The 20,583-nt window shown below is 42.9% G+C and overlaps 1 protein-coding gene across 1 annotated transcript in view; it reads right to left on the reverse strand.

Annotated features, from left to right (window-relative positions):
• LOC122813680 (zinc-binding protein A33-like) overlaps nucleotides 1–20,583 on the reverse strand; it is a 235,933-nt gene that overhangs the window by 138,286 nt on the left and 77,064 nt on the right. The window lies entirely within an intron of this gene.

Raw genomic sequence — 20,583 nt, forward strand, 5'->3', positions numbered from 1 at the left:
AGGGTTGCCATATAAGACATATGCAAAACCTGCTCCGCATTGGCCACAACTACCTCTACACAAGATACTAGATATGGATACACACACACACACACACACACACACACACACACACACACACACACACACACACACACACACACACACGCATACCTGTCGTGTCTCGGAGTAGAACCCCTGCCTAACTAGTTTATTACACCTCAGCACTATGCAGTTATAGCACAAGCCATGCACATTACTGAGGTACTCCTTCCTCAAAGGTGTATTCCACAATGAATGACATCAGCAGGATTGCCTAAGTAAGCCATTTGAAATGTACTGCAGGTGACTATCCTAAATTGCATTGCTCCCTACACAGACAGTGAGACACACACAAAACATCCACGACCGACATGTGTGGGCATAGAATCCCTGACAGAGGTCTATACCACACTATAGCATAGAGCTGTTATAGGACACACGATGGGGATTACTAGGAAATGCCTTCCCCAAAGCTGTATTTCACAAAGAATGACATAAGCTGGATTGCCAAAGTGGGCCACGTGAAATTTACTGTGTGTGACTAGCCTATAATGCATTGCTCCGTATACAGACATGGACACACACAAAACATCCAGAACTGGCATGGGAAGGGATGGAACTCTGCCACAGTTGTAAATCACAATCCAGCAGTATGCAGTTATAGGACGTGCTATGGAGATTACTGGACTATTACCTTCCCAGAGGTGTATTCCTAAGTGGATGACATCAGCAGCCTTGTCAAAGTCAAGTCTAGGTATTGTAATTTGTGTGGCTGCACTAAAAAGCATTGCTCTCTACATAGTCAGAAACAGACAGACATGCACACTAACACACACACACACACACACACACACACACACACACACACACACACACACACACACACACACACGGGGATAGAACACCTACCTAGCTACTTTATCACTCTATAGCAGTACACAGTTACGGGGCAGGCTATGGTGATTACTGGGCTACTATCTTCCCAGAGGTGTATTTCTAGGTGGGTGACATCAGCAGGCTTGCCAAAGTCGCGTATGGGGATTGTAATTTGTGTGGCTACACTAAAAAGCATTGCGCTCTACACAGTCAGACAGACACGCACACTAACACACACACACACAGTTGCCATGGCTGGGGTTAAAACATCTACCTAGCTGCTTTATCACTCTACAGCAGTACACAGTTATGGGACATGCCACGGTGATTATTGGGCTACAATCTTCCCAGAGGTGTATTTCTAGGTGGGTGACATCAGCAGGCTTGCCAAAGTCGAGTATAGGAATTGTAATTTGTGTGGCTACACTAAAATGCATTGCTCTCTACACAGACAGACACACACACTAACACACACACAGTTCCCATGTCTGGGGTTAGAACACCTATCTAGCTACTTTATCATTCTATAGCAGTACACAGTTACAGGATGCACTACAGAGATTACTGGGCTACACTTTTCCCAAGGGTGTATTTCAAAGTGGATGACTTCAGTGGATTTGTCATAATAGCATTATGGGGAGGGCAGTGTATGTGCATGGACCATAACCCATTCATCTTGAGGTTGACACACCACATGAGAGCACACGCAGGGTTATATTCCACAGGTACATGTATACAGTGGCTAGATGACTACTTCCTTGTACAGTCATGTTGCACAGCTAGCACTTGCACCACATAGTCCGTAATGATGACAGATACCAGTGGCTAATGTCTACAGTGAGTGACATCTGAGCATCATGTGGTTGTAGTCATTTCACTGTGTGCTGGGTGGGACAAGCCTCATAATGGTTGGCTCCTTGTCGCAGTCACTCTCTCCCACACATCTATGTACGTGTACGTTTGGCTTATTATAGTGCATTGTCCTTGGATATATGCATGTATTCCTATCCACTGTGTATGCAAAACATGAGTGGTGCATACTGAGGAGTGTCTGCATTAACATCTGCGACTGCCAGATATGTCTCGTCCATTATTGTTTGCAGACATGGGCTTCTTTTGATTACGGTTGTGAGCATGCCCACTATGACCTTTCAGTATGTTGTTGTCTGACATTGCCTTCATTTCTCAAGTGTGTGAGCATGCCCAGTATGCCCTTCTGTATAGAATGTGTGGATCAATACTAGGTAGTTTGTACTCCAGTGCAGATCTTTGTGTTGTACACCTACAGTTAGCAAGGTGTTTCTGCTGGGTATCTGTTGATCATTAGGCAATGTGGGGACAAACTGTGCAGGGGATAGTGTGTACTGTAGGTGATTGTGTCTGTGCTGCTTCAGCTGCATGGTATCGCTGTTAGCAGAGATATTCAGACATGTGTATTGTTATACACAGTGATGTTTTCTGTCTCCATGTACTGCCAGGTGGACATTCTTGCTTACAGTGCTGTCTTTGGGGATAAGGGTGATTGCAGCTGTGTCTGGTACTGTGAGCAGACACCTATGTATTCATGGTAAGTTATGCCATTCTGGAGGAGGAGCTGCAGACACCTGCTGCTGGGTCTGTGTATCTGGTTCAGCACCTTGGTAGAGTGCTGGTGGGGTTCCCATACTTGTACACCCATTGACAAGACGGTATAGACTTATCTTGCTGTGGCAATATCTCACAGCTGTACAGATTCGCAGAGGTTGCCCAGAGGCAGGAGTCATGGCTCAGGACATTAACCCTATTGTGGTTTATGGGCAGGTGTGTAGCCAACCATTTGTGTTTGCAGCCGGGGATAGTGTGGGCACACAGCTTGGTGTCAGACTCTGCACATTCCATGCTGCCCATGCACCCCCCCTGTTATTCTAAACTCTTCCAGACATTATGCATACATTCTCTGATACTTTCCCTAAAGGTATCGCACCATCACAGGTGTGTGTTAGTGTTGGTCCACAGTTCATGCAGTGGGACATGGTGGACATGTTATTGTGGTTTGTCCACATGACCTTGCATATGGCTTATGTGGATTCTGTTATGTTGTTATTTGGGTGTCCATGACTTCACATGCATTGGCAGTACATGTGAGACACAAGCCTTTGACAGAGGCCTGTGAGGCATTAGGTGTTGCTGTGGGCCACATGTGGCAGGCCGTTGCATTCTATCAGGCCTACAGTCGCAGACCACCATACAGTATATTCCCCTGGGGTGACAGGGTAGGTGTGATAGGTGTTCATGCAAATTCCTTCTATCAGTCTTGATCAGGTGGTGTGGATGCAGGCAGGGTGCTACGTACAGCTAGGGACACATCTGCATGGGACACCTGCACTTAATGCTGCATTCTTCCACTATTGCCATGTACAGGAGGGGTCATACTGTACCCATTCCCCACAGCAGGGATATGGCCAGCGAGGTACCTGTTGGTGGTGTTTGCATGAGCTGGGTGCATGTGTGCTATGGGCACTACTTGCATCTGACACACAGATATGCATGGGGCATTCCAGGTATGCTGGTATGTGCAGGTACACCAACTATTTCCCAATACATCAGTCCTACCTCCTTTATGATCTGCAGGTGTACGGCTGGACATCACCAGTATCCCCTACTACAGGACCAGTTGCTGTGATGCATATCTGTATGTACAATTCCAAGGGTGTCTCCATTTCATAGTGATACAATGTATACTGTATGTCTGGGGTACTTTCCCCTGAAATAGAAATGTATATTTAGCCCAACATCCATGCCATGTCTTTCAGATGGTGACACATATTACCACCATACATTTACATTGGCTTACTGCTAGCAGGTGGTATACTGATGGGGATTGTCTTTGGCACTGCAATTCTGAGGGCTTGTCCCTGTCATCAGCAATACTGGGCTATGGCCACCAGGTCTTACCTCGACATGCATACATACTGACCACTCTCACACAATATGAAACACACACCATCCTAACACACACAGACCTGCATATTGTGCACATGCTACAACCTATCCTGCTATCTTGGGCACCTCTGGACATCTCTGCTCCACTCGTATTATACCTACTGATGCATGTTACTACATTTCTACACAGGATTGGGGGGAACCTGACTGTTACTATATTTCTATGCTGGAGTGGGGTTAGGTGCACACCTGACTGTTTCTACATGTCTACATGGGAGTGGGGGTGGCACACCCAACTGTCATTACATTGCTATGTAGGATGGGGGGCACAAGTGACACTTGTACACATTTGATATGACTGCACTGGTATGTCATGCACTCCATTTCATTCTGTCTTGCTAACTATCATGATGTCTAGAAGCACACCAGTGTACTGCAGATCATGGCTTTGGTTGCTCTACATATTATTGTCTGACATCCTACCTTCAGAACTGGCATCCCACTGCCTGCCCTGCTGTGGTCTGTCTGTGTAGGCCTGGGGGTGGGGTTAACCCTAGCCATCATTCTGGGACCATGGCGCAGGCCCTGTTTGGGTTTGTGTCCACCTGTCCTGCTGGCTGTGACTGTTGTTGGGTATGTGAACCGTCCTGACTGGCATGTGTGGGTCATATGGACACACATTTTTCACAGCACATTTCCTGCAGTTGCTTCTGTCTCCCTGTGTACTACTGGCTACTGTTGTAACTCCAGCATGTGTTACACATGTCAGGGTGCCACTATGGGTGTCTACTGTCTGCTATTGTAACATTCAGCCACCCACTTCCCTTGCTTGCGCACAGACATACCATAGCTACAGGTGACAACACATTCTACTCCAATTGGCAATTGGTAGGTTGATTGACTTACCTTGTGGGTGTTCCAGACTTGCAGATGGTGCTGGTGGGCTGCCTATGTCGGATGCACATAGTACACTCCCTATACATGATTCAGCATAGGTGGTGTCATGTTCAGCATCCCTTTTACTGTATGTGTGAGTCGGAGAGAGGTGTCATTCCCTGGGACCCTACTGTGTCAGTGCATGTGTTATGCTTTGCCTCTTTGCCATGGCCAGGGCATACTAGGCACGCCTCCTTCTGCCTACTGGGGCAGGCTCAGGTTCTTCCTCCTCCGGGTCACTCTGTGCCTGTGCCGGCCTTGACATTGGTGGGGGGCTGTGTGGCCCTGCCTCATGCTGTTCCTGCTGCAGCTGTTTCCACAGGATCATATTGTGTAGCATCGCACATACCATAACAATTAGGGTACATGTAGCTGGTGAATACTGCAAGGGTCTACCGGATGTGTCCAGACACCAGAACCATGACCTGAGCATCCCAAACACATGCTCTATTATATGTCTGGCCTGTGTGTGTGCCTCATTATGGTGTTGTTCAGGTGTGTGTGCATTTCTGATGAGTGTCATCAGCCACGGGTCCAGTGTGTATCCAGCATCCCCCACTAGGTGACCGTAGGGGATGTCCCCATTGGCAAATCTCTTGTACAGCTGCGTCAGATGCCATATGTGGGAATTGTCATAGCTTCCAAGGCAGCCAGCACACACATTCATTATAATGCCCTGGGCATCACATACGACCTGGCAGTTGATGGAGGGGATGCCCTTGCGGTTGATATAGGCACTACCCTGCTCACCAGGTAGTGCTTTGAAGCATATGTGTGTGTGTGCAGTCTATAGCACCCACTACCCCAGGGTATTCAGGTCTATATTAGAACACCGAACTTTCAAAATTTCGAGTGTTCTAATACCGAATCCCATTAATCGAAAATTTAAAACAGCAAACATACAGAACAGCGATTTTTTTCCTAGGGAAAAAATTTGCTGTTACAAAACACATACACACAACACAAGTGCACCAAACAAACAGCAATCCACACACAAACACCTAAACTCTTACACCTAACCCTACACTAAACTATACATACACCACTAACTATCCACTTACTTTAACCCAAAACTTAACCCTAAGGTCTGTCACTGTCACACAGTAACCTCACTCGCGCCCTAACCCTAACTTACCTACCCCGCCCTAACCCTCACATCCACACAATCACACACTTACCTGACCCGTGCCCTAACCCTAACTCACCTACCCTGCCCTTACCCTCACATTCATACAATCGCACACTTACCTGAACCTGATGCGTAACTTTCCACCACAGAGCTAAAAATACCGAAGCAACAGAAACAGACAACTGAATTCTTTACCTAGGAAAAAATTTGGTTTTCTATTTCTTCGATATTATCAGGGTTCACTGAAAATGGGTCAATATTAGAACACTCAAAAGTTTGAAAGTTCAGTGTTCTAATATAGACCCAATATCCTGCTATTTGGTGGAAGAGACACATATTGCTGGTCAACACCTCACGGGTGTTGAGGAAATATATGTGCTCACTCGCATTTGTTGCCATGGCATCCAGGAACTGGTGGAATACTCTGGATGCTGATGCCTGTGAGATCCCCATGTTATCCCCAGTTGTGCTTTGGGAGGTACCTTTGGCTAGTATATCTAGACCTACACATACCTTGGTATCCACTGGGATGGGTTCCCCTCGGTCAGTTTGGTGTGTCAGGTGTGGCCGGCACAGCTCAACTACTTGTTGTAGGAGGTCTCTGTCCACCCTATAGCGCTCCACTATCTCCAGCTCATGTAGCCCCTGGTAGGTTACCCTGGGTCTGTACACTCTTCTCCGTCTCCTCACTGTGGTTTGTTTGGCAGCATGCACATCCTCACCACCCTCAGCCTCTTGCACATGTTGTACTATGTTGCCTGCTGCAGCCCTTCTCAATTTGTAGGTTTGATTGTTAAAATTTCCCCGCTTGTATACACCGGTGGTGTAGGGTGTGGGAAAAACCAGTGGGGAATGTGTTTGCTTAGTTTATAGTAGTGTTCTGGGCTGGGCTGCTGCCTGTGTAATTGGCTGCTTCTGATACATTTCACCTGCCAGATATGCTAGTTTTCCTTGATTACCTTCCTATTGCTGATTTCCCTTCCCATTGCCCTTCTGTTTGGGCCCGAGGCCGTGATATGCAAACAGAGTACTCAGATGTGCACACTGCTGCTGTTTCCTGGTTTAACTTCTTTTTTCTTCCTGTAAATCCCGGTGCATGGTGCGCACACCAGCTTATATTTTGTAAAGAGTGCTAGGCAGGTTTAGAAACACCCCCTAGCTTGGCTGTGCTAAGCTAGGACCATACCCAAGCCACAGGGCTCCAATCCACTTACAGTATGCCTGACACACCCACCCACCTGTGATTTCACTTACCTCCTAGTCTTGCACTCAGCTATGTTCTTACACTGTTGGGACCTGCCTCACATGTTGGGGAAAATTGGGATTCACTATTCTTCCCCTCATTTGCATAGGATTGCCTGCTAATGCATAATTACATGTGTCACACTGTGCCTCCCCTCTTGGCAACCACTACTCACTAGCCAGGTTGTCTTGTGCCTACCATTGACTTGCATGGTGGAATACTGACTGCTTTTTTTAGGTTTATTTTCTTGTTTCCCCACCGATCCTGTTTGTGCCCCGCTGCCCTATACTTCAACAGCCATGATCGGCGGACATATAATAAAAACTGTATTTTGTTATTTTGCATTGTTTGCAATGCCAGTGTCTTATACTTGGCCATTGGCATGTTTCCTCAATGATATGCAGCCTTTATTTGGGGCTGTCATGTCCCTGTTTTGGATTTTGCAGAACCATACTTGGTTACTAACCGAGTACATTTCTGCATATTATGCTAGTCTTGCACGGCATGATTCCTGCTTCCTGGGTAGCAGATTTACCTCATTTGCATTGTTTTCACCTGCAAATGGGGTTATTTGCATACAGGGGCTGGGAACGTGCGGCACTAGTGCAAGAGCCCTTGCGCATGTCAAACAGGCATGTACATGGATCGCTCAATCGCCATATTGCCACCATTACCTCTTACCCTAATCATGTACGCCATGCAAGCTTTTGAGAATCCAGAGGATGCTGTGGGTTCACATTTTCAGATTATGCAAGACTGGTTCAATGTTTTTGCTTAACTAGATATTCATTCACAAACTTCTGTGTCTACTCTATAAACTTTACGAAAGGGAATCACTTTTGTTGTTATTTCTGTCATAACTCCTTATTTAATAATACTTTTTATTCTCAAATGGAATTCCTTTCATAAGCTTTCTCTTAAAACATTCTATTCAGGAAATTTACGTGCAAACAGTTTATAAAGATGTACAACACTCATTGTACCCTGTTACCTGTATATGTTTGCTATGCAGGCTAAAGATAACTACTTAGCTCAACAAGAATAATTTGCTGATACTAAACACATTTTGTGGGTATTGCATCAGTTCAACCTGTATGGAATAAAAGAATAAAAAATATTAGATAAACATAATTTCATTCATACAATGTTAATTTGAAGTTCTCTTATTGAAATTTATGACGGTAACCTAAGCCCTGGAAAGACCTGTTTCATTGGCATCAGTTACATCACACTAGGATCAGCTAAATTTGCTGTGTCTTTCGGCTTTTCCAAGTTAGGGGTTGCCACAGCAGAACTCTGGTCCGCTAATGATTGGCAGTAGATTTTTACGTGCCAAGTTGCCGGCCCTGACGCACAACCTTCAATGAAGGTACACCCATTCATGCATGTCTCCACACAGAAGACGCTCTAGCTGAGAACTGAACAGGACAACATCTTACTGTGAGGCGACAATGCTACCGCAGCACCACCATAAATTAATGGTTAGAAATCAACTTCTGTCAAAATGCCAGATGCAGAAAAGTCATTTTCTAGCTTTAGAAGTGTTTCTACACCTAAAACAGATGTAGAACAATAGCTACCTTTGTAAGATCACTGAGGACTCTGGTCTTTATGGCATTAGTATAATGTTTCAGTTCTGACTGTATGACACTCTTAGTAAATTCAGTTTTTAATTTAGAGAAGACTATACTGTTTGCAAGCTTTGAAGCTCTGTAATGACTATTTGTGTATAACTGCATTATGTGCTGCCCAATGTAAAAGTAAATTGCAATCCAATGAAAGAAGTCTATGAACGGGATGTTTCCTGCCTTTCCTGTGGGTAGTCTAGCCTGGATATAGATTTGCTGTGTCCAGGACTATTTGTAGGCTTCTAGGGCCCAAGCCTTTCTGTGTTGGAGGGAAGCCTTCTAGCTTAATTTTGTTTCTTAGAAATAGCCAGTTTTTTGTTTCAGCACTTGTTCAGAACTTATTGTAAGCACTAAATAAGCTACAAATTACTACAGCACTCAACTTTCCTCACTGTCTAGAGGAAAACAGTTTCTAGTACTTAACAAATAAACACCTATCCAGGCATGTCTAAGGGTCAGTCCCCGTTTTTTTCTCCTGTCTACCTGATGAATCTGGGCATCTTGGGGCAATGCAGTAATTGCCTATAGTGCCTTTTTTAGGCAAGGTTCAAATGACAAATTCACCACCCTAACAGGTACAGGCAAGAAGAATCTGAGGGTATTGCTACTCAATGCTAGAAGTCTAAACCTCAAAATGCACTCTCTCGAGGCACTCCTTAAAATGGAGAACATCGACATCAGTGCAGTGACAGAGACCTGGTTCAAGGCTTCAGAGAGTACCTCTGCATTACCGGGCTATAATTCATACCACACCTTTTGGCCACCTAGCCTAGACCAAAACACTAAAGGCGGAGGTGTGTCCATATTCATTAAGGATATCCACACCTCCAGGCTAGTTGCTCAGCATAATGCATCCGAGATTATCCAAGTGCAACTAACTCTGGGCAAGACCGCAATCCAAATTGTAGCTTGCTACAGATCTCCCACCATCCTCCAGGATTCCCACTCCTCATTTCTTAATACAATGGAAAATATTAGGGTACAACCTAACACCCTAATAATGGGTGATTTCAACTACCCTACCATTAACTGGGAAAACTACTCATGTACCAACTCTTGTGCTCAACATTTTCTGGAATTCATAAATTCCAATGTCATGGATCAACTTATCCACACTCCCCCCAGGGACAGCAATACCCTAGACCTGGTTATTGCCAACATGGGCAACTGGTGCTCCTCACCAGAGGTCAATTCCTCGTTGGTCAGATCTGACCATAAGCTAATCACCCTAGACATCCACATCCCTCCCCCACCCCCCATTAGGAAACCACAGTAAAAAACTTCTCCAAAGCTAACTTCACGCTTTTTAAGACAGAAGTGGCAAACTTCACGATGCCCATTCTGATGGACAATAGAGGTATGACTGCTGAATCCTACACAAATGCACTTTATAAGCACTTATGTGAGTGCATGGATCATGCAATCCCTAACAGAACCAAGATGCTATCCTCCAAATAAAGGAAGCCAATCTGGTGGTCCCCTGCCATAAACAAACTCTACAACAGAAGAAAGAAACTGTTGCAAAAAAAGAGTAAAATCCCATGATTGGAGAAACTCCCTGGTCATCTTCAGTAAGAAGCTGAGATCCCTCATAAAATCCTCCAAAGCTAGTTATGAAAACAAAATCGCCACTGACTCTAAAGACAGTCACAAAGCATTCTATAGCTATGTCAAGAATCTCAATGGCAACACTCAGATCTGCTCTGAGTTATAGCACAATGGCACTAAATATACAGTACCAACAGATATTGCTAACATCCTGGCAGATAGGTTCAGTGCTAACTTTACCCCTCTGTCATCCCCTAAAGGGCCCATCTCTATACCAGAAGAATGCAAAGTTCCTGTAATCATGGCTGCACAGGTAAAAAACACACTATCCAAAGCCAAGAACACAGCATCCATGGGACCTGACGACATCCCAGGCTGTGTTCTACATGAACTACAGAATGAACTGGCATCCCACCTAAGTACCATGTTCAATCATAGCCTCACCTCAGGCTATGTGCCCACTGAATGGTGCACAGTGACAGTTATCCCACTCCACAAAGGGGGAGCCACCACAGACCCCGGAAACTACCACCCCATTAGCTTAACAAGCCTGGTCTGCAAGGCTATTGAGCGTATCATCATGCAACTTATAAACAATGACATTGGTAATCCAAACTCAGGACCCCACCCAGTTCGGGTTTGTAAAAGGCAGATCATGTCTTCTAAACCTGATAGACTTTTTTGAAGCAGTCACCAAAGCCGTAGATGAGGGTAAGGTGGTTCACACAGCCTATCTAGATCTCGCCAAGGCTTTTGACACCATCCCCCACTCTGGAATTATAGATAAACTCACTAAACTAGGTATAAATCCCTATGTCACAAGATGGGTTGCCAACTGGCTCTCTGACAGAACCCACACTGTGAAAGTAGCAGACTCCAAATCCAGCTTTAGACCAGTGACAAGTGGAGTACCACAGGGTTCAGTCCTGGGTCCTCTCCTGTTTGTTTCCCCACCGATCCTGTTTGTGCCCCGCTGCCCTATACTTCAACAGCCATGATCGGCGGACATATAATAAAAGTTGTATTTTGTATATTTTGCATTGTTTGCAATGCCAGTGTCTTATACTTGGCCATTGGCATGCTTCCTCAATGATATGCAGCCTTTATTTGGGGCTGTCATGTCCCCGTTTTTGGATTTTGCAGAACCATACTTGGTTACTAACCGAGTACATTTCTGCATATTACGCTAGTCTTGCACGGCATGATTCCTGCTTCCTGGGTAGCAGATTTACCTCATTTGCATTGTTTTCACCTGCAAATGGGGTTATTTGCATACAGGGGCTGGGAACGTGCGGCACTAGTGCAAGAGCCCTTGCGCATGTCAAATAGGCATGTACATGGATCGCTCAATCGCCATATTGCCACCATTACCTCTTACCCTAATCATGTACGCCATGCAAGCTTTTGAGAATACAGAGGATGCTGTGGGTTCACATTTTCAGATTATGCAAGACTGGTTCAATGTTTTTGCTTAACTAGATATTCATTCACAAACTTCTGTGTCTACTCTATAAACTTTACGAAAGGGAATCACTTTTGTTGTTATTTCTGTCATAACTCCTTATTTAATAATACTTTTTATTCTCAAATGGAATTCCTTTCATAAGCTTTCTCTTAAAACATTCTATTCAGGAAATTTACGTGCAAACAGTTTATAAAGATGTACAACACTCATTGTACCCTGTTACCTGTATATGTTTGCTATGCAGGCTAAAGATAACTACTTAGCTCAATAAGAATAATTTGCTGATACTAAACACATTTTGTGGGTATTGCATCAGTTCAGCCTGTATGGAATAAAAGAATAAAAAATATTAGATAAACATAATTTCATTCATACAATGTTAATTTGAAGTTCTCTTATTGAAATTTATGACGGTAACCTAAGCCCTGGAAAGACCTGTTTCATTGGCATCAGTTACATCACACTAGGATCAGCTAAATTTGCTGTGTCTTTCGGCTTTTCCCAGTTAGGGGTTGCCACAGCAGAACTCTGGTCCGCTAATGATTGGCAGTAGATTTTTACGTGCCAAGTTGCCGGCCCTGACGCACAACCTTCAACGAAGGTACACCCATTCATGAATATCTCCACACAGAAGACGCTCTAGCTGAGAATTGAACAGGACATCTTACTGTGAGGCGACAACGCTACCGCAGCACCACCATAAATTAATGGTTAGAAATCAACTTCTGTCAAAATGCCAGATGCAGAAAAGTCATTTTCTAGCTTTAGAAGTGTTTCTACACCTAAAACAGATGTAGAACAATAGCTACCTTTGTAAGATCACTGAGGACTCTGGTCTTTATGGCATTAGTATAATGTTTCAGTTCTGACTGTATGACACTCTTAGTAAATTCAGTTTTTAATTTAGAGAAGACTATACTGTTTGCAAGTTTTGAAGCTCTGTAATGACTATTTGTGTATAACTGCATTATGTGCTGCCCAATGTAAAAGTAAATTGCAATCCAATGAAAGAAGTCTATGAACGGGATGTTTCCTGCCTTTCCTGTGGGTAGTCTAGCCTGGATATAGATTTGCTGTGTCCAGGACTATTTGTAGGCTTCTAGGGCCCAAGCCTTTCTGTGTTAGAGGGAAGCCTTCTAGCTTAATTTTGTTTCTTAGAAATAGCCAGTTTTTTGTTTCAGCACTTGTTCAGAACTTATTGTAAGCACTAAATAAGCTACAAATTACTACAGCACTCAACTTTCCTCACTGTCTAGAGGAAAACAGTTTCTAGTACTTAACAAATAAACACCTATCCAGGCATGTCTAAGGGTCAGCCCCCGTTTTTTTCTCTTGTCTACCTGATGAATCTGGGCATCTTGGGGAAATGCAGTAATTGCCTCATGTACACCGACAACCCTCTCCTCCTACCACCCAACACTATAACCTGTGAGAGATGCACTTATATAGCCAAACTGGAAGCAAAGCTCTCTTCACCCAAGACTGGACTAGACAGTCAAGCAGAGAAGGTAAACACTTGCGCCACACCACAGTCAGCACATAGTCCCTCAAAACCTACACCACCAAGACACACACATAGAAACACAAAACACACACCTACATTCATGGAGGCTCTCAGTAAAAACCTGCCCAAGCAACAGGGACCTCCAAAGCAGAAACACAAGCAACCTCCACCCCCCAACACAACCCAAATGACACATAGCCCACAAACTCAGTGTGCCACTCAACCACAGCCCATAAGGCATAACAACGTACCCAACACTCTAGTCATAGGTGACTCTATAGTCAGGCACACTGATGTTCCACTCACCAGGTTAAACAAGGAGAAAGTTACTGTCAGCTGCCTGTAGGGTGCCAGGATCTGCCACATAACGCATGCACTCAGGTCACTCCACAACAAGTACAAATATGACTATGTCATTGTCCATGTTGGTGTGAATGATCTGAGATGTACCTCCTTGGACTACATGAAAAGGGACATGGAGGAGCTGTCCGATCTTGTTGCCCAGGCAGGTATGACCCTAGCCCTGAGTAGCATCCTGCCATCACCCAGAATGATACCACAGTACAAGGACAAAATGATTGACTTCAACAATTGGCTAAGCTTCTGGTGTCACTCTAAGGGGATCCAGTATCTGTCTGCCTGGGATGACATGATCGACAAGCCACGATGCTTTGCCAGAGATGGTCTGCACCTGTCACCCTTGGGATTTCGGATACTGGCTAAGGCTCTAGCCACCCCTATAGTGCCTTTTTTAGGCAAGGTTCAAATGACAAATTCACCACCCTAACAGGTACAGGCAAGAAGAATCTGAGGGTATTGCTACTCAATGCTAGAAGTCTAAACCTCAAAATGCACTCTCTCGAGGCACTCCTTAAAATAGAGAACATCGACATCAGTGCAGTGACAAAGACCTGGTTCAAGGCTTCAGAGAGTACCCCTGCATTACCAGGCTATAATTCATACCACACCTTTTGGCCACCTAACCTGGACCAAAACACTAAAGGCGGAGGTGTGTCCATATTCATTAAGGATATCCACACCTCCAGGCTAGTTGCTCAGCATAATGCATCCGAGATTATCCAAGTGCAACTAACTCTGGGCAAGACCGCAATCCAAATTATAGCTTGCTACAGATCCCCCACCATCCTCCAGGATTCTCACTCCTCATTTCTTAATACAATGGAAAATATTAGGGTACAACCTAACACCCTAATAATGGGCGATTTCAACTACCCTACCATTAACTGGGAAAACTACTCATGTACCAACTCTTGTGCTCAACATTTTCTGGAATTCATAAATTCCAATGCCATGGATCAACTTATCCACACTCCCCCCAGGGACAGCAATACCCTAGACCTGGTTATTGCCAACATGGGCAACTGGTGCTCCTCACCAGAGGTCAATTCCTCGTTGGTCAGATCCGACCATAAGCTAATCACCCTAGACATCCACATCCCTCCCCCACCCCCCATTAGGGAAACCACAGTAAAAAATTTCTCCAAAGCCAACTTCACGCTTCTTAAGACAGAAGTGGCAAACTTCACGACGCCCATGCTGACAGACAATAGAGGTATGACTGCTGAATCCTACACAAATGCACTTTATAAGCACTTATGTGAGTGCATGGATCATGCAATCCCTAACAGAACCAAGATGCTATCCTCCAAATAAAGGAAGCCAATCTGGTGGTCCCCTGCCATAAACAAACTCTACAACAGAAGAAAGAAACTGTTGCAAAAAAAGAGTAAAATCCCATGATTGGAGAAACTCCCTGGTCATCTTCAGTAAGAAGCTGAGATCCCTCATAAAATCTGCCAAAGCTAGTTATGAAGACAAAATCGCCACTGACTCTAAAGACAGCCACAAAGCATTCTATAGCTATGTCAAGAATCTCAATGGAAACACTCAGATCTGCTCTGAGTTATAGCACAATGGCACTAAATATACAGTACCAACAGATATTGCTAACATCCTGGCAGATAGGTTCAGTGCTAACTTTACCCCTCTGTCATCCCCTAAAGGGCCCATCTCTATACCAGAAGAATGCAAAGTTCCTGTAATCACGGCTGCACAGGTAAAAAACACACTATCCAAAGCCAAGAACACAGCATCCATGGGACCTGACGACATCCCAGGCTGTGTTCTACATGAACTACAGAATGAACTGGCATCCCACCTAAGTACCATGTTCAATCATAGCCTCACCTCAGGCTATGTGCCCACTGAATGGTACACAGTGACAGTTATCCCACTCCACAAAGGGGGAGCCACCACAGACCCTGGAAACTACCACCCCATTAGCCTAACAAGCCTGGTCTGCAAGGCTATGGAGCGTATCATCATGCAACTTATAAACAATGACATTGGTAATCTCCAAACTCAGGACCCCACCCAGTTCGGGTTTGTAAAAGGCAGATCATGTCTTCTAAACCTGATAGACTTTTTTGAAGCAGTCACCAAAGCCGTAGATGAGGGTAAGGTGGTTCACACAGCCTATCTAGATCTCGCCAAGGCTTTTGACACCATCCCCCACTCTGGAATGATAGATAAACTCACTAAACTAGGTATAAATCCCTACGTCACAAGATGGGTTGCCAACTGGCTCACTGACAGAACCCACACTGTGAAAGTAGCAGACTCCAAATCCAGCTTCAGACCAGTGACAAGTGGAGTACCACAGGGTTCAGTCCTGGGTCCTCTCCTGTTTGGTATCTACTTCTCTGAAGTACAGGCCAACACAGAAGGTCTATGGCTAATGAAGTTTCGCAGATGAGTAACAAACTAGGAGCCATAATCAAAACTCCAAAAGATGTGGACATCCTACAAAAGGGCCTTGCTGAGACAGATGCCTGGTGTCAAAGCCATGGCCTCAAGCTCAATGCCAAAAAGTGCATTGTCATTCCTTTTGGTAAAAACTCAGTACCCATGAACTACCACATAGGTGGTAGTCTACTTAACACCGAAAGTGTGATAGGAGACCTTGGGACAAAGGTGGACAGTAGTCTCTCCTTTGATAATCACATCGCCACAGTAGTCAGGAAATCCTTCTCATCACAAAAGGTTTCTCATTCTCATCCAGGAAAAAAGAGGTCATTGTTCCCCTCTACTCGTCACTCATTATACCCATTATAGAGTACAATGCCCCTTTTGGTATGTACCTCACAAGACATCTACAACAACTGGAAAGGTCACAGAAATACCTCACAAAGAGGCTTACCGGCCTCAAAGAGATGCCCTATGCAGACCGTCTCAAAAAACTTCAGCTTTACTCCATTGCATATCGCCTATTCAGAGGCGATCTCTGCCTAACACACAAAGCTATGTCAAACCCAGAGCTTTTAGACATGCTCCACTTAAAGAAACCCCAATCCCTACGAGCTACACACTCTAGGGACCTAAACCTCATCACCACAATAAACAGAACATGCTGGAGGGATATATTCCTGTCCCAGAGACTTTCCATACTCTGGAACAAACTACCTATCTATATCAAACAAAGCTCCTCATTAGCACAGTTCAAGAAAAATCTTGATGATTGGATGGGAGATAGGAAATTCACCCCGGGGATCACTTCTGTGGCTCTGCTCGACAGTGGCACAGGAAAATAATTTTCTTGGGTGGCAAAAGCCAGGGTACCTTTGGCTAGGCTTATATAGGCCCTAGGGCCAATAGCCTAGTACCTACCTATTAACCTATGCATCTAAGATTTGGCTGTGAATGCACCTACCATATTAATATTAAGTATACCAAACAGCAAAGTATAGACTGTTGTATTTAGTACCATGGGGTGCATTAAAGGTGAATTTCCAGCAAGAGTTCTGGTGCTATTTTGTATTTTTAAGATATACATTGAAATACATCATGCCCTTTTTGGTATGATGTAAAGAGACTGCTAGATGACGGACACAAAATATTACAGAGAAGAAACATTTATGCAGTTAACAAGTTTTTATAGATGCATAATTTACACAAAGACTATAAGCATTATGTTTAACCAGCACACTTGAGATGGCTTTACATTAACCTACAAAGTCTTTAAATATGCTCTCTGTTTATGTTTTATTAATACAAACAGCCCCAACAGGACTAGAGTCAAAGTATGTTAGTCATGTAGTAAAGCAAGTGTAACAAACCCTTGGAGTTGACCATAACCTCCTTATCACACACAATACCAGATTATACAGTTTCTGTTTGAAACAAGTGCATTGTTTTTGTATTTTATTTTCTTGATAATGACAGCCTGCAAAAATCGCTGCTATGACCTCATGAAAGGATGAGTGTACAGTGTCTCTGTTATATTTCCATGCTAAATGCATCAACAAAAGATGTTTTACTTTGTAGAAATATAAGTTACCAATTAGGTTTTGCTGGTCGGATAACTGCTGAAAATTAACACGTGATGATTTAGAACTGAAATCACAATGTAAGTGAGAAGCTGCTCTTCTACAAAATTATAATTATAATAATTATTATTATTATTGTTATTATTATTATTATTATTATTATTATTCATTTCTTTTTTGCTTTTCCAGAATCATCTGCAGTCATATGTAAGTCATGCCCAGTTCTTACCATGACATACTTTTCTTAGACAACCGAGTAAACAGTGTAGCTAACAAATTAAACACCACACTATAATCTTCATTTTTTGCAAAATCACTTCCAAGTTTAACATCAGCAGTATAACTGCAAATGAAACAAAGATGCTTCAAAATGTGAAAAAAATATTTTAGCTGGATAACAAAATGTTTAAACCAGATCACTGTGCAGCCACTAGGTGGCAGTAACTCTTACAATGAATGAGATACACCTAAGAAGTAGCTGAACAAATCAAATTCAAACAGGAGGAATTTGAAGAGCTTTAAAGAGGCAGTTGATGGTTACATAGTCATACAACCACCTGAAATTTGGAAAAGGTTAAATTGGGCAGATGACAATGAACAGACTTTCTCTGCAATAACATTAAAGGTGATCATGACTGACTGAAAACTGTAAGGCAAAGAATCAGTGAGCCTGTGTGTGTGTGTGTGTGTGTGTGTGTGTGTGTGTGTGTGTGTGTGTGTGTGTGTGTGTGTGTGTGTGTTTTCTCAACAGTTGTGCAACCATGGAGTAACTGTATTTAGATATAGGAATGTTGGGCAAAGCCATCCAATTGAGGGTGCAGGCTTGTTCCCATGCAACAACAAACAAAAAAATGTGAAGGAATGTTTGCTTTAATGAAGTGTTTTTCAGTTAAATGTGATTATATTAAATGAGTTTCAGGCAAATGTGCTTTATATCAACATTTGTGATTCAGTGAAATGTGATTAATTCAAAATGACTACATTCATATGTATTTAATGTATACTTTGTCTTTTTCTTAATTTTCATATTCTAAATCTCTAATTGCATTGTAACGTTTTACATCCATGTCTCACAGTTAATTTCTTAGTCTACACTTGATGTTAAAGCTGCAAGTGGTTTAAAAACAAAATTATTTATGACAATCTTTGATATTTTAGTTTCACTGTTGACTCATTATTTTTGTTCTGACCACACCCACAAAATGATGTGTAAACTTAATTATTGGTAATGATCTAAGTACTCTATTTATTTTTATTTATTTGACAGTTGCTGACTGGGTTAATCCAACTGGGCAAGAGCCCATTTTCAGTGGAGACCTGAGGAGAAAAGCTGCAATTGTTAGAACACAGAGATAAATACACAACTATATAAAAAGAAGGTAGCATGAGTAAGTAGTTAAGCAGTTACATGACGAAGAACAATCATTAACAAAGTATTCTTAACTAAAACGAGCTCAGCAGTTACAACAGACAAGTGACATCATGTACAAAATAGTCAAGCAGGATGTGCAAAAAAAGTCAGGAGTGAAAATAATAAGAAAGGCTATTTTATAAAAGGGTATCTGCACAAATGATTTACATAAAATGTGAAAATCAAAAAAGACTATTTTGTAAAGGCTATTTACAAGTAATAAAATAATAAAAAGGCTATTTTGTAAATGGAATTTACAAGTAATGTAGTTGTAGAAAGATATTAAATATATATGTTGACCAAGAGTATAGCTGTATGTAAAAGTCTGGTAAGACATCTTTGTGAAAGTGGGGAAATGACAAGGGAGGTAAGCCAGAGAGAAGAAGGTGGTGAAGTAAAAGATGCAGGCTGAAGATGGGAGTGGGGGTTAGGTGGGGTTTAGACAGGGGCAGTGCCATGTCTTTGCAAGTGAGTGTTTAAGCTCTTTTTTGAAGTGTTTTGGGTGTGAGATATTTCTTTAGTTTGTTTCAGGCCTCGGACACTAAGTATTTTTATAGCAGTTTACCTATGTTTTTGTTGGGTTTGTAGATGTCAATTAGATGTTGATCAGAGCTGTGAAGAGGACAGTTGGGGAGTATACTTAGATATAAGTGAGGAGAGGGGGGCACAGACAGTAGGTTTGTTGACTACTGAATGTGCTGCTTGTAGCTTTGATAGTAGGAGTTGGGAGAATTCTCACCAATTTAGCTTTTTTAAGGCAAGGCAGCAGTGAGAGTTGTAGCATAGATTTGTGGCAAATCTAGCTATTTTGTTATAGGCTTGTTCAAATTTGGAGAGTAGTGAAGACTGAATATTTGTGAAAATTGGAGCAGCACAGAGGAGGCGGGGAAGGATGAAAGCTTGTGCCGTGGAAGGTTTAGAATTAGGGATGAGGAATTTCTTATTTCTGTAAACTAGTCCCAGTTTTTGATGTGTTTTTTTGATACTCTGGTGAATGTGAAGGTCGGATTTTAATTGATCGTTGATTATGGTGCCAAGCAGCTTAGTGTGAGGTTTAAGTTTAATGGAGGTATTGTCAAGGGATGTGATGGTAAAGGTAGATTTGTGATTGGATAGAGTTTGGTGGAGGAATAGAGATCAGGAAATATGCCATCTAGCAAAGCATTCTGGGCAATCAAAGACAAGATACATGAAAGCTACTTATTTACATTAATGTTTCACTAATAAATAATCATATGCATTAATATGCAATGTACAATGTTCCACATATGAAGTATGCCTGACAAATTTTCTTACTAAAATTTAAAACTCACCTGTTGCTGGATGCAACATGGTAAAACTGTAGCTTATACACTAAATGTAGGTAGAAAGTTACAGTCGGTTTAGTCTTTCATGATGTCAGGGCAGGATTTTTCAGCTTCACACAAATTTTCAAGGAGATATCCTTATCAACAAAATTAATTGCAAAAACCACTTGCTTTGCAACAAACACTGTAACATTTGATATTGTACAGGGTAAGGAGATTAATACCAAGTCCAGGGGTTTGTTATACA

This window comes from Protopterus annectens, chromosome 10.part0 (assembly GCF_019279795.1).
Source record: "Protopterus annectens isolate FY-2018-M chromosome 10.part0, PAN1.0, whole genome shotgun sequence".
Taxonomy (NCBI): Eukaryota; Metazoa; Chordata; order Ceratodontiformes; family Protopteridae; genus Protopterus; species Protopterus annectens.